This window comes from Schistocerca nitens, chromosome 5 (genome assembly GCF_023898315.1).
Source record: "Schistocerca nitens isolate TAMUIC-IGC-003100 chromosome 5, iqSchNite1.1, whole genome shotgun sequence".
In the NCBI taxonomy this organism is placed as follows: domain Eukaryota; kingdom Metazoa; phylum Arthropoda; class Insecta; order Orthoptera; family Acrididae; genus Schistocerca; species Schistocerca nitens.
In genome coordinates, this window is record NC_064618.1 from 444,627,406 (window position 1) to 444,643,895 (window position 16,490).

General features: G+C 41.0%; 1 protein-coding gene across 1 annotated transcript in view; it reads right to left on the bottom strand.

The window, feature by feature from the left end:
• LOC126259851 (synaptotagmin-5) overlaps window positions 1-16,490 on the bottom strand; it is a 203,984-nt gene that overhangs the window by 64,489 nt on the left and 123,005 nt on the right. The gene's annotated exons all lie outside the window — the stretch shown is intronic.

The window sequence follows — 16,490 nt, forward strand, 5'->3', positions numbered from 1 at the left end:
ACATTTCACATGTAAAACCGTTTATTGAAAAATAATCTGCTTTTTAACTTTGTCTTTGCCATATAACTTTTCATTTTACATTACTAGTATGCTTTGTCAGACTTAGAATCTGTTAATATGCAACAATGTTTGAAGTTAAATATCCAATCAAGAACCAAGAGAACTTATTTAAACAGAAATTACGAATGTATTGTTATAGTGAACAGACAACACAGTGTTGTACATTCTTGCAACAAGTTGCACGATTATGTAACGACTATCAGGCTTACATACTTAGAACTTGTACTGCTAATGACATTTTAATGCAACATTTTGGTTTAGTTGAAAAGACATTCTTTATTTGAAGTACCTTCTGTGGGATTAAAGGTGACTTAGTATTTGGTTTCTTTGACAGCTACACAATTATATCACGACGCTACTAATGTGTGACACAATTTACATTGTTGCTTTTGTGCTGATCTGCTTTATATCTGCACAATTTTTCTGAATTCTTCTGGAAAGTAAAACATGTTTTAGTAGTAACTTTTGTGGTATAGCTACAAGGAGACAGCCTTTTCTGTAGCACAACAATACGTTACAGCACAGTACTTTCTTCATCATGGTAATAAGCGTAATAACTAAGATATCTATACGCAAAGCATTTCACCTTTGTTTATCATGAGGTAAGTACATTGACTTCTGCAGAACTTAGCTTTCGGAGGACGATAACTACGACACTTCCACAGAGATTATGTTGCAACAAGACGCACAGTTTAGCGCTACAATACACGTATTTGAGTGATTAATTTTGTACTTAAAACATTTATTTTTAAAGATTTTTGAATTACAATGATACAAAGGTTTTCCATGATACATTTCATTCCATTGCTGTAATCTGTATCACCTGAGGGTATTATTCATTTATCCTCAGGGGGGTACACGCTTACTTTGTGTACCATGTGTCTGGCAAGCACAAGGAGCCCTAGCTAATATGGTATTTGCTTATACAACTTTACACATCGGTACCATATTTCTCTAACACATAAATTACACAGCTACCTGATCATTTAACAGAGAAAGAAACATTTTTTTTTACTACGTCAGTGACAGATGGATAACTTCACACTTACGAAATTGTATGTTGTTTGTACTTTGTGAACTGTTCATATTTTTTTGGAACCATTGTGATACTATGAGAGCTTTGAATGATATATTTGGTATGGGATCACGATTTTTAAAGTACGTTTGAGGCAGATGACACTTTTGACATGAGCAGAGAATTTTTTTTAGGTTTTGAAATTATTGGAGGAAGCTACCACGATTTTGAGAGTTGACTGAGGTGTTATGATATTATTACGATGACTATGTGTATTATGCTGTTGCGGTATGTTTATGATCAATAAGCTGATGCTATATGAGTTATTTGAGTATGCTACGTATCTGTTATCATAAAATATTGAAGAAGTGTTGACGAATAAGGTAAGGAATAATGAGTAGTGGTTAGGGACTCACTCTGGTTTGTGAAACAGGTTGTTGGAAACCAAGAATCGTACTTTAAGAGTTATGAAATGTATGTAAATGCGTGAATGTATTACAATGCCGACGAAAACTTTTTGGACACTGTTATATCAATAGGATTTTGTTTCTACAGATTTGTAACGCAAATTCTTGACCTGTCAAATATTTTTATACGAGACTGCCACTGTAGTGGAAACTGTTGTCGTAAATATTTCGGTAAGAAAGGTAAGTGACCTTGACGTAATGCGTCTTGAGCGGCCACCTGTGCCAGCCACCTGGAGAAACAGCCATTAGGTAAAAAAAAAAGAGGGCATTAACCTCGCTATTGACATTCCTTTGTAGAAAGCATCGCAAATACGACACGCTCATTCGTTGGAAACTTACTGAAATGCTTATGAATTGATGGGAAATATTCGTACGACTGCAGACCTGATTAGGACAAGTGTCTTTCTACGAGAGTTGAGAGAATTTCTACTAACTTATGAAATGTCACATGACTATTGAATGATATTTTTATGCTTTGTTTTTCATAGTTGCTTATTTCATTTGATATCTAGTTTCCAGCTGTGTTGCAGCATTGCTTTTATAAAATAAAATGCATTTGCTAATGTGAACACTTTCTGTCAACAGATCTATTAAATAATAATTTTATAATCCACATTCTTAAAGAAAAAGGAGCTCTTGGAATGGAAAGAACAATAAGAAGGGACAAATAACAGTAACTGCATATATAATTTTCTTTTCGAGTACTTGGTAATTTTTGTAGAATTAGTTTTTGTGGTGCACCACTTTAATTACTTAGACATTAAGATGTGATTATACATTTCCCTTATCTGCATTGTTATCTTTAGTGTACTATTTTTTCTGCTTGAGCTATGTCATGTTTAGGTATTTCATTTTCTGCTGCTGTTTGCCAGGCATAGTGTTACTGAATTTAACTTTGTGTTACTCTGCTAATCCAGATTTATTTTTCTTGTTTGCTGCGCATTGCCTCATATTAGTTGTAATGTGAATTGCTTGGTAATTTAGATTCACTGTAGCTTGCTTTGCAAATTTCCATTTTTTTGTCATTGCTGTTTGTGTTAATTGTTTTGTGCTGCTGCATTGCCTCGTCCCTTAGTTTAATATCTGAGCTCAGTAGATTTAAGTTAGCTTAAGAGGGGGTCGACTATATAAGAACCTAACTATGGGGAATAGGGAAAGAATGCTTTGAAAGTTATATGAAAACGATTTGGGCCTAAATGAGTATTGTACAATGAGCCATATTTATTTTAAAAGAAATATGGTTAGAATACAGAAAAGAGGTACAGATAGGACTTTTTGGGAATAATGATGAACGAAGAGAGATCTCCAAGATCAAAAAAGGTTTTGTTCGCAAAATACTGCAGTACCAAAAGTTACACTGAAAACGAACCCTGTTCTTTCCATTGTGTTATCCCACTATGTGTTTGTGTACTCTTGTATATTTGTGTTTTTCCTGTCTTTATGTGTTTAAATGATAAGACTTATGTTGTAGAATTTTTCTAATACTGAGCTACATTCACTATGATGAGGAATACTGTTATCCTCAAATATAATTGGCATTAATAATATGTTATTTACCTTGTAAAGATGTTTAGACATTATTTATTCTGTTCTGTTTTAATGCTTAGGTGTGAAGTTGATGTTTCAATAATTATTCTGATCTTTTATGTATGTACTTACGTCATAATTCCTGTAACACTGATGTATATGTTTATTTCTATTCTGTTGTAAAGCCTGTATTACTACAAATTTTATCTGTATTGTTATGTTCTTTATGATGTATTTTGTACCTTTGTAACTGTATTCTTATGTTATAAAATTGTAATTGACACCAGGTCATCAAATTAAGTAACTTGTAAGTTACATTTCACTGCACACGTTTCTGTTGGTCATAGTATATGGACAATATGTGAGAAGTAGGGACTGATAGTGTTTACACGTGTGTTAATGATTCAGCAAGGGACTGGATAACAGCATTGCTGGTTCTAAGGACAATTCCAAAAAAACTTTGTGAGTGCACAAGTGGTGGTTATGGACTTGCTATATTATCTACAAGACTCTTCAATGGTGATTGTGCACCTGCACAGTCACAACAGATGGCTGCTGGCCATCTCTACCAGGACTACAGTGGGTCTGCATCTTTGATGGCCCACCAATTTCTACAAGGACTGCAGTGGGTCTGCACCTTTGGTGGCCCACCAGTACCGTAATCTCTGCCAGGACTACAGTGGGTCTGCTCTGTGATGACCTAACTACCAATATTCTTCAAAATGTCGACTGACTCTGCTGTGGGTTTACTCTGTTGTGGCCCATTACCAGTCTGCATGTCGAGTCAGCACTGTCTTTCCGTTGGAAGGACAACACTACTTCTTCAAGACTGCATGGAAATCCACTACGTCTGTGTGCATTGTCTTTTACTGCTCAGACTTTGGGAAAAACACGGAAATTTTAGTGTGATCAACGATCAGGACTGTCTTTATGGACTGTGAGAAAATTTTAGCTTTTGACCAACATTGTATCAATAAGTGTGTGCATTTGATTTCTTTGTTATTGTAATTACGATTATGAAAAATTTTAACAAATATGTATTGCCCAGTGCCCGACACAATTTGTAAAATTTTTTGTGGGGAGCATGGGGGCTATGTAAGTAGGCTGTTTAGGTTTTTTTATTAGTAACGCCACCTCTGTATGAAAATCACTGGCTGTGCTGTGTGCAGTCTGTGGCTGCTTTGCATTGTTGTAATACTCGCCATTGTAGTGTTAGGCAGCTGGCTGTGAACAGCGCGTAGCGTTGCGCAGTTGGAGGTGAGCCGCCAGCAGTGGTGGATGTGGGGAGAGAGATGGCGGAGTTTTGTAATTTGTCATGAACTGCTATATATATTATGACTATTAAGGTAAATACAGTGTTTGTTCTCTATTAATATCTTTCATTTGCTAACTATCCCTATCAGTAGTTAGTGCCTTCCATAGTTTGAATCTTTTATTTAGCTGGCAGTAGTGGCGCTTGCTGTATTGCAGTAGCTTGAGTAGCGAAGATTTTTGTGAGGTAAGTGATTTGTGAAAGGTATAGTTTAATGTTAGTCAGGGCCCATTCTTTTGTATGGCTTTTTGAAAGTCAGATTGCGTTGCGCTAAAAATATTGTGTGTCAGGTTAAGCACAGTCTTGTATAATTGTTCAAAGGGGAAGTTTCAAGGACAAACACGCACACCCATGCCCGAGGGAGGACACGAACCTCCGCCGTGACTAGCCGCACAGTCCATGACTCTTTGTAGATCCAGACCACGCCCACTTTCCACGGTATTTAGGTCGCTCTTCGACGTCAGTTGACAAGACTCAGCACAATCAGGAGCTTTGGACGAAACTTCAGGGATAGAAGGGTTCCATGGACCACGGCCATACAACCCGGAAGAATTCTTGGCAGCTGAAACATCCGGTTGTGAAAACTTTCATTGTATCATGTGCTATAAATTCACGTAAATGTAGCTAAACCAACTTTCTTTAGACGGCAACGCAATTACTCCTTCTTAAATTCAGCTAATGGTGATTTAATCATTTAGGTTGTATTAATTTGGTTGCTTCCTTGGTTTTTGAGGTCTCTGTCTTTCCCACAGGCGGTAGCTGAGGATAATTGTATAGTGTCCGACCATGTAGACAGCTCAGATAATGAAGACATTGGCAAGAAACTCATCAGTAAAACAGATGATGAAGAGATCGAATCCAGTCGTACTGAGGCAGAGGGCCGGCCGTGGTGGCCGAGCGGTTCTAGGCGCTACAGTCTGGAACCGCGCGACTGCTACGGTCGCAGGTTCGAATCCTGCCTCGTGCATGGATGTGTTTGATGTCCTTAGGTTAGTTAGGTTTAAGTAGTTCTAAGTTCTAGGAGACTGATGACCTCAGAAGTTAAGTCCCATAGTGCTCAGAGCCATTTGAACCATTTGAGGCTGAGGACTCTGGCGATGAAGTTCCCTCGAACCATGACGGTGTTCAGTCACATCGGGTGGCTGATAATACTGGTAATGGAGACGAGGTAGCTGTATTAAACGTTAAACCTAATGCCTAGGATGACATTAATACTCTCACCGTATAATAAACGGATTTCGCAAGAGGCCGAAAGCGAGTGCGTCATCACAATAAGCGGAAGTGCAATACACTGACGCAACAAAAAATCCTAACACCAAGAAGAAATTGTGCGATATAAACGAAAGTTTGTAGGCGTGTTCCTGCATCTGGAAGATGTTTATTCAGATTTAGCGCCAGTCGCATAAGAGTGGCACTAGTGCGCTACTATGACGATGCAAATGAGGTTTGTTTTAAATACACGCTGTGACGGTCGTGAGCGTTAGTTATCTTTGAGATTGGGCGTGGGGAGTTGATGTTTGGTCGAGAATAACTTCAAGACAACAGAGACGATATTATCAACATGACTGAGCTTGAAAGAGGCCGTGTAGAAGGGCTACGAGAAGATGGATGTTCCTTTTGCGATATTGCAGAAAGACTTGGCGGGAACGTAGCCACTGTTCATGATTGCTAGCAACGGCGGTTACGATAATGTACAGTCGCGAGAAGACGTGGCTCCGGACGGCCACGTGGCACAACCGAGAGGGAAGACCGTCGTCTTCGGCGTATGGCTCTGGTGCATCGTACAGCATCTACAGCAGCAATTTGAGCAGCACTTGACTCCACGATGACAGCGGAATCGCCTGCTCCAAGGATAGCTCGGAGCCACACACCATTTAGCGTGCACTCCACTTATGCTAAACTATCACTATTTGTGACCTGAGTGGTGTCAAGCGAGAGTTCATTGAAGGTCAGAGCGGAGATCTGTTGTGTTTTGTGTTCAAAGCTGGTTCTGTCTCGGTGCCAGTGATGGCCGAGTGTTCGTTAGGAGGAGGCCAATTGATGGCCCGCCAGCGAACTGTGTGCGTGCTAGACAAACTGGAACCTACAGTACACGTGGAGTTATGGTCTGGGGTGCCATTTCGTATGACAGCAGGAGCACTCTTGTGAATATCCCACGCACCCTGACTGCTAATTTGTACGTCAGTCTGGTGATTTGACCTGTTATGTTGCCATTCACGAAGAGCATTGCAGGAGGTGTATTCCAACAGGATAATGCTCGCCCACATACCGCTGTTGTAACCCACCGAACTCTACAGAACGTCGACATGTTGCCTTGCCTGCTCTACCATCAAATCTGTCTCCAACTGAGCACATATGGGACATCATCGGACGACAACTCCAGCGTCATCCACAAGCAACATTAACGGTCCCTGTATTGACCGACTAAGTGCATCATGCATGGAACTCCGTTGTAGAAGCTGACATCCGGCACCTGTACAACGCAATTCATGTATGAAACTAGGAGTGCTAGATCTGCAAGGTTCGTAGGAGAGCTGTGAAGTTTGGAAGGTAGGAGACGAGGTACTGGCGGAATTGAAGCTGTGAGAATGGGTCGTGAGTCGTGCTTGGGTAGCTCAGATGGTAGAGCACTCGCTTGCGAAAGGCAAAGGTCCCGAGTTCGAGTCTCGGTCCGGCACACATCGCTGCAGATTGAAAATCTCATTCTACAATTCGTGCATGTTTGCATTATCGCATTCAACATTCTGACGGTTAAACTGGTTATTAATGTTCCAGCATTTCACATTGGCAATGGCTTTTCTCGCGCTTACGTTAAACTGTGATCTTGCACTGTTAATGACTTAAGGGGAGGTTTAATATCTTTTGGTTCAAACAATTGATTTTTTTTGTAATTGCATTTTTGGATCCATAAAAGTGTTTAGAATCCACTCCTGAAACGGTTTTTCCGAATACGGAACAGAAATGTTTGTTAATCGCGGTTTAACAACAACAACAACAAAAAAAATGCGCTTGCTTGAAATGGGCCTTTTTCACGCACCAGTTTTTTTCTTTCGGAAGATGAGTTATTGTACCGGTGCTTGTGGGAAACACACAAAATTAAAATGAAAGTTTGAACGCATGTGTTTGGAAGTTAGCCCCCAAGCGTTTGCATTCTGGTGCTAAGACTGTGGAGACTGCGACTTTTCTGGCAGTGAGCAGCTTCAACGAAGGGTATTCAGCAATTCTGAAGACCATGACAACGATGGACGTCACCCTGGGACTCTATTCGACGCAGTTCGCCAAACATTCGGACGACCACCGGATTCAAGCGACCGAAAACCGCTTATCACCGGCCGTACGAGCGGCTCTGGAGCAGCGCAGGATGGCCCAGATCGAGCAGTACGCCCTCTGTGAGGAAGAGGAAGGACTAGTTTATGGACCCGGAATAGCAGATTGAACGTACGTTGCATAATATTGCATTAATATGTAGTCAAAACTTCAAACGCGTTTTTCTCGAAATGATGTTTATTTTATCGCGCGGTATGGTAACTTCAAATCTACTGAACCGATTGGCATGATTCTTTGTTTCCAACGAAGCTAACTAAATTGTCTAGGAGTTGTACCACTTTTATTCCGATCCATCAACTATAAATACTTTTACTTGGCCGATGAAATCGAAAAATCGATGAAAAAACCCTATTTTTTTTCAAATGGCTGCCATTTTGTTCCTATAGTTCTAATAACTTAAGCGAGGTACAACTCCTAAAGAATCTTATATACGTCGTTAACGTCAACTCAATTTTGATTTCATACGTCCTGTGACATACCGCGCGTGGAGGTCTACATCAAAATTTTGTTTCGTTCCGACGGCACTTCCACCTTTACCCTTCGACATTTACGGTCGAACAAATTCCAGTTTGTAGAGGAAATATCAATAAACATTTTGACCAAATGTGACATTGATATCTATAACGCATCCAGAGAAAAAAATTCTCAAAGAACATGCTTTTTTCTGGCGAAAGATAGTAAACCTCCCCTTAAATATATTACCATCAACTTTACTAAGACGCATACATAACCAAATATTTGAGCATGTACTAGGTCTTATTTTTTCTGTCCTGGATATAAAAACCGAACGAGATGGTGCAGTGGTTAGCACACTGGACTCGAATTCGGGAGGGAGACGGCTCAAATCCCCGTTCCAGAGGCCGGCCGAAGTGGCCGTGCGGTTAAAGGCGCTGCAGTCTGGAACCGCAAGACCGCTACGGTCGCAGGTTCGAATCCTGCCTCGGGCATGGATGTTTGTGATGTCCTTAGGTTAGTTAGGTTTAACTAGTTCTAAGTTCTAGGGGACTAATGACCTCAGCAGTTGAGTCCCATAGTGCTCAGAGCCATTTGAACCAACCAGCCCGTTCCAGATATCGTGATTTACGTCCCAAAATTGAAACATGGCGGCTGTTCGGTGATGATTTGGGCAGCCATATCGTGGTACTCCATGGATACCATGGTTATTTCTGAAGGTCGCATTACTGATTATGTGATCATTATGGCTGATCAGGCTGCATCACATGGTACAATGTTTGCTCCCCAGTCGTGATGTTGTGTACCAAGACGATAGGAGCCCTATTAACACAACTCGCATCATAGTCCAGGGCTGGTTTTATGAACAAGAGGATGAATTGTGGCATCTGTCTTGGGCACCACATTCACCAGGTCTCAGTGCTAATGAGACTTGGCGATCTGGTAAGAGAAGGGTGCGAGATCGATAGCCACCTCCATCATCTTTACCCGGACTTGCCACTATTTTGCAGGAAGAATAGTACATGACTGACTTTAAATCCATTCAGGACCGGTATTTATTCATTATTTATTCATTCCGAGACGATTAGAAGCTGGTTTGAATGCCAACGGTTTTCCTACGCCATTTTAGGCATGGTAATGTGTTGTGCTGTTGATGTTTCCATATTTTTGTCCACAAACTGTAGGTTTGTAAGAACAGCACATAAACCTTATAAACGTTTCAAAACAATGTGGCATATAGTAAAGATAGCATTGAGAAAGCAACAGCAAATTTTATTTAAATTAACTGAAGCTGGCAGCAGATACTAAAAGTAAATAAATGCAACTATAGGCGAAGAGATTCACTACTCTTCGATTACACCATCCGTATAAAGTTACTGGAAACTGTAATTAGCGTAAAATACGTAGAAGTAACCATCCGGAGAGACGTTAAGTGGAATGATCACATAAAACAAAGGTCGAGAAAGCAAAAGTCAGTGTGAGATTCATTAGAAGCATCTTACGGAAATAAGTTGCTTACAAAGCACTCGTTCTACCGATTTTTGAGTATTTTTCATCACGCTGGGAACCGTATCAAGTAGGATTAACGTAAGATAGCGAGAAAATAGATCGAAGAGCGGTTTGTTTTGTCACGGCACCGTTTACTCGGGGCGAGAGCGTTGTCAGAGATACTCAACAAACTCCAGTGGGAGAAGAAGCTTCAAGAGAGGCGCTCTGTCTCAAGTGGAGATTTACTGTTGAAGTTTTGAGAGCTTACGTTCTGAGAAGAGTCGGGTAACAGAATAATGGCTTTCACATACGTCTCGCGTAATGATTGCGCCGAGAAAGTTAGAGAAATTAGAGCACACGGAGCTTTATCGACAGGCACTTTTCCCTCGCAGCATTCGTGAATGGAAAAGTAAATGAGGGAAAAAATAGTGGTTCCAGAAATACCCTAAACCACGCAACGTAATGTGGTTAGCGGAGTATAGCTGTGGGTATAGAAAAGGGAGTCCAAAGGTAGAACAGTCATTATTGAGATATCCAGTATCTTAATTTATCATTCTGGGACTATTTAGGTAAATTGAATTGAAACTACTTGTACACTATCGTTACGGAGGTTTTTTTCAGTGTCATTGCTACCTGAATTTTCAAAACAATACGGCATTTGCTATCTCTCTGAGTGCAACTTATTGACAGATGCATGGTGTGGTTATAAGTATGGTTCTTCAGTTGATCGTGAAACATATTTCCACTTGGACATGGTAGCCATAAGTGTTGATAAAAAGCTTCTGTCAAAGGGCATTTTTGAGTTAAAGAGGCTTTTCCTGATTCGATCCAACGAAATTCTAAATAAACTAGAGAATCTGCATGAGAACTTTCGCGTCAGCTGCCTTGGACTGAGGTGATTTAATTTCAAAACCCACTCTATTCCTACTTGCAGCGATATCCATTAGATCACCCATCTTCCGCTAAGTGCGAAAGGAATGTTTAACGATCGTGGTCTGGTCCACCTGCACTTACCTGCAGCACATCAGTTCACTCTGTCCCTGGATCTCCCTCTGATGATCACTGAAAATAACTATTTCGAATAATCCTGGACGAACTCAACGCACTAATAGCAGCCACGATTCTGAATACGAGTACACAGTATTGAAGTAGATTGCGGGGATCACAGTTTGGCTGCAGTGTTCGAAATTCAAAATTGCTTTTCCATCCCAAAAACATTGTCAAGGATTTCTTGTTCTTTTTCTACATTCAACACACTCTTAGCTTCTCATAATTTTTTTATCACCTACTGCACTTCTGTTTTTTGCTGGAACTATTCTTTTTAGCTTATTACATGGAACATGAAATTGCTTTGGTACTGTATAAGAACGTATCGTATCATTATTTACCGCTTCAATTGCGTTTTCGATCCCATCAGGGTCCCAGGGTCGTTGCTGTGATTTCTGAACGTATTTTGTAGGCACCATGATGCCCTAGAATCTCAAAGAATACCAAGCAGCTGCAGCAGACCGTTTTCAAACTGCTTTTTGTATAAGGCCAAATGTAACAGAACAGAGGTGGTTTTAAATAACATTAGTTAATCATCACAAACGGATAGAATGACGAATGATTGCTTTTTATGCAAAAGAACTAGGAATTCAGTCTGTAGTGACATGTGTGATACATGAAAATAACTAATTCTTATTGGGGTAAAGAGATTGAAAGGGAAATGCTGAGAAAAGTGGACACCTTGGCTACTTTTCCCGAGTAGCATGGACACCTATAGATCTATATGACGATGCTATGCTGATTATATTTATATGTTTTGACGATGCCATTATGGCCTTATCACTTTAGGACATGGTGTAAAAAAGATCTGAGGATGGTCATTATGGACTGAAACCGATCATCGTCTAAAGAATTCATATTGTGATCAAAGACTGGAATAAAAAAATCTGGTGTGTATTAGAACTAGTTTGACCACTTCTCGGCAGGCAGCAGCACTGTCCGGGGCAGAAACGTATATGCGGAGGAGTCTTCCCACTCCCCCCCCCCCCTCCCCTCTCCCCCCCCCCCCCCCTGGTCACCTTACCCAACCGTTCCCTACATCAGAACTCATTCAGGAAATGTAATGCAGTCGCAAAATCTAATTTTTAAACCAGTTTTTAAGTACCAATCAACACAAAATTTAGCAAGCTATCTTATTGAAAACAGACATTAGGAGAATCCTGGCTTTAGCGTAATTACAAGTTTTTCTTGCAGTGTGCTCTCTCTTTGCAATGAAATGAAAGCCTGTATGTTTTGTGCCATGCTTCTATTTATTTATGAAGCATGTTCAGTGGCCTGTAATATCTGTTTATTTTATGCATACAATAACTGCATATATGTTTCCAGATATGTTATTAGATTACAGTTTTTTTCTTCTCTTATTGTAAGGCAAGTAGCAGGTCTGGAATCATTATACGACACAGTTAATAAGTACATAAATGAAGTATGTATCACAGACCACTGAAGGTGGGTCATAAATACAAGGAAATGAAACGGGTACGTCACAAAACAAATAGCTTTTCACTTTGTAGCATAGGCAGACCACATCTCCAAGAACAATAGGAGCAACTACAGAATGACAGAAAAGAAAAAAAATTAAAATATAAGTTTCATACTACGCAACAGCACCCAGCCACATGTAAAGTTTAAAAAAAGTCGAAACATTACCTGTGCAGTGTTTCTTACAAATCAGTCTTCAAATGGCTCTTACAGACTTTCTGGATTTCGCACTGTTGCTGATTCACATTATGAACCTTATAAGAATTCAGCAAATAGCAATAAATATTTTCAGCATAGATCCAGAAGGACTGAAGACTTGTGGTGATATACTGCAGATTTTAAACTGAAACAGAAGTATTTTTCTCTTGTTTTCTGGCAACGTTAACCCACTCGAATGGGCAGAGCAGTAGACAGTAATATCCTCTTCAGGTCCACGTAATTTCCGCTCCCCTTCATGTCGTCCATGAAATTGTATCTCCTCCGTTCTCTCAGTCTCCTCCCACGAACTAGACCTTTCGAAGCGTCCGTGAGCAAGTACTTCCGCTCAACGAATGTCCCAAGCAGTTCTTCTTTCTTTCTTAAGAAAATAACAAGGTCAGATAAACGTGAAAAATTTCGTACAATCAGATTGACAGCTGATGCATCGAAACTGCCGACCAGAATAACATACAAAAAAGTCAAAAGTAAAATTAAGGATAATTTACATGACGATCAGTCAAGGTAAAAGTACCAGTAAGACGGTTCTGATGTTAATGGAAGCAAAACACAATTATTATTGACACCTTAATAAGATTTGTCGAGCTAGAGATAGCATACCTTTCGACATTGGAAAGTGCTGTAAGACAGGTGAAATCCTCAGAAAATAGTTAAACACTACAGGAAAGAAAAATAAAAAATAATATGTTCAGTAGGTGATCTGAAGTATTCTGGCACCACTGTGTAACCTGAAATTGACCGCTAGACGTCACCAGCGGAGAACTCGCCAGTGTAAAAGGAGGCGGCGACTATTATGTTGTCTGTAGAACAATAACAGCAGAATTATTCGATCAGGAGAGCACAGTAACTTCAGACGTGGACTAGTCACTGTAATCACTGGATGTCATCTGAAGCTGCCCAAGGCCATCGTTGGTGATGTGATTGTGAAGTGAAAACACGAAGGCACAACCCTGCCCAAAGGAAACGTGGCAGACTTCGTGTACTAACTGACAGGGACCGTCGAGCATTGTAGTGGGTGTTTGTAGTGTATCGCATGAAATTAACTGAAGCAAGTCACTCACGAGTTCCAAAGCGCTATCTGCATTACAGCAAGCACAATGATTGTGTGTAGGGATGAAACAGAACGGGGAACAAAGGTCGAACAGTTTCTCATAAGTCATACTTTTGTGTACTCATTGCTAAGCGGCGCTCAAGGTGGTGCAAAGAGCAACGCCACTGGACAGTTGACGACTTGAGCCGAGTGATTTGCAGTGATGAATTATGCTATACCCTACGGCTATCTGATGGAAGGTGTTTGGGTTTAGCGAATGCCTGAACGTTACCTACTGTTATGTGTCGCGCCAGCAGTGAAGTACGTCTACATCTACATTTATACTCCACAAGCCACCCAACGGTGTGTGGCGGAGGGCACTTAATGTGTCACTGTCATTACCTCCCTTTCCTGTTCCACTCGCGTATGGTTCGCGGGAAGAACGACTGCCGGAAAGCCTCCGTGCGCGCTCGAATCTCTCTAATTTTACATTCGTGATCTCCTAGAGAGGTATAAGTAGGGGGAAGCAATGTATTCGATACCTCATCCAGAAACGCACCCTCTAGAAACCTGGACAGCAAGCTACACCGCGATGCAGAGCGCCTCTCTTGCAGAGTCTGCCACTTGAGTTTGCCAAATATCTCCGTGACGCTATCACGCTTACCAAATAAGCCTGTGACGAAACGCGCCGCTCTTCTTTGGATCTTCTCTATCTCCTCTGTCAACCCGATCTGGTACGGATCCCACACTGATGAGCAATACTTAAGTATAGGTCGAACGAGTGTTTCGTAAGCCACCTCCTTTGTTAATGGACTACATTTTCTAAGGACTCTCCCAATGAATCTCAACCTGGCACCCGCCTTATCAACAATTAATTTACAGGGTGATTCAAAAAGAATACCACAACTTTAAAAATGTGTATTTAATGAAAGAAACATAATATAACCTTCTGTTATACATCATTACAAAGAGTATTTAAAAAGGTTTTTTTTTCACTCAAAAACAAGTTCAGAGATGTTCAATACGGCCCCCTCCAGACACTGGAGCAATATCAACCCGTTACTCCAACTCGTTCCACACTCTCTGTAGCATATCAGGCATAACAGTTTGGATAGCTGCTGTTATTTCTCGTTTCAAATCATCAATGGTGGCTGGGAGAGGTGGCTGAAACACCATATCCTTAACATACCCCCATAAGAAAAAATCGCAGGGGGTAAGATCAGGGCTTCTTGGAGGCCAGTGATGAAGTGCTCTGTCACGGGCTGCCTGGCGACCGATCCATCGCCTCGGGTAGTTGACGTTCATGTTTCATAACCAACCTTTTTCGTAGGACTCTCCATATAGTTGATTGTGGAATTTGCAGCTCTCTGCTAGCTCTGCGAGTAGATTTTCCTGGGCTGCGAACAAATGCTTGCTGGATGCGTGCTACATTTTCATCACTCGTTCTCGGCCGTCCAGAACTTTTCCCTTTGCACAAACACCCATCCTCTGTAAACTGTTTATACCAACGTTTAATACACCACCTATCAGGAGGTTTAACACCATACTTCGTTCGAAATGCACGCTGAACAACTGTCGTCGATTCACTTCTGCCGTACTCAATAACACAAAAAGCTTTCTGTTGAGCGGTCGCCATCTTAGCATCAACTGACGCTGACGCCTAGTCAACAGCGCCTCAAGCGAACAAATGTACAACTAAATGAAACTTTATAGCTCCCTTAATTCGCCGACAGATAGTGCTTAGCTCTGCCTTTTGTCGTTGCAGAGTTTTAAATTCCTAAAGTTGTGGTATTCTTTTTGAATCACCCTGTAAATGATCATTCCACTTAAAATCGTTCAGCACGCATACTCCCAGATATTTTACAGAAGTAACTGCTACCAGTGTTTGTTCCGCTATCATATAATCATACAATAAAGGATCCTTCTTTCTATGTATTCCCAATACATTACATTTGTCTATGTTAAGGGTCAGTTGCCACTCCCTGCACCAAGTGCCTATTCGCTGCAGGTCTTCCTGCATTTCGCTGCAATTTTCTAATGCTGCAACTTCTCTCTATATTACAGCATCATCCGCGAAAAGCCACATGGAACTTCCGACACTATCTACTAGGTCATTTATATATATTGTGAAAAGCAATGGTCCCATAACACTCCCCTGTGGCACGCCAGAGGTTACTTTAACGTCTGTAGAGGTGTCTCCATTGAGAACAACATACTGTGTTATGTTTGCTAAAAACTCTTCAATCCAGCCACACAACCAGTCTGATATTCCGTAGTCTCTTACTTTGTCTATCAGGCGACAGTGCGGAACTGTATCGAACGCCTTCCGGAAATCAAGGAAAATGGCATCTACCTGGGAGCCTGTATCTAATATTTTCTGGGTCTCATGAACAAATAAAGCGAGTTGGGTGTCACACGACCGCTGTTTCCGGAATCCATGTTGATTCCTACAGAGTAGATTCTGGGTTTCCAGAAATGACATGATACGCGAGCAAAAAACATGTTCTAAAATTCTAGAACAGATCGACGTCAGAGATATAGGTCTATAGCTTTGCGCATCTGCTCGACGACCCTTCTTGAAGACTGGGACTACCTGTGCTCTTTTCCAATCATTTGGAACCTTCTGTTCTTCTAGAGACTTGCGGTGCACGGCTGTTAGAATAGGGGCAAGTTCTTTCGCGTACTCTGTGTAGAATCGAATTGGTATCCCGTCAGGTCCAGTGGACTTTCCTTTGTTGAGTGATTTCAGTTGCTTTTCTATTCCTTGGACACTTATTTCGATGTCAGCCATTTTTTCGTTTGTGCGAGGATTTAGAGAAGGAACTGCAGTGCGGTCTTCCTCTGTGAAACAGCTTTGGAAAAAGGTGTTTAGTATTTCAGCTTTACGCGTGTCATCCTCCGTTTCAATGCCATCATCATCCCAGAGTGTCTGGATATACTGTTTCAAGCCACTTACTGATTTAACGTAAGACTAGAACTTCCTAGGATTTTCTGTCAAGTCGGTACATAGGAGGTGGTTGTTACGTCGCGAGTTAATGCACGATAACATTTGTTGCTATACAGCCTGCA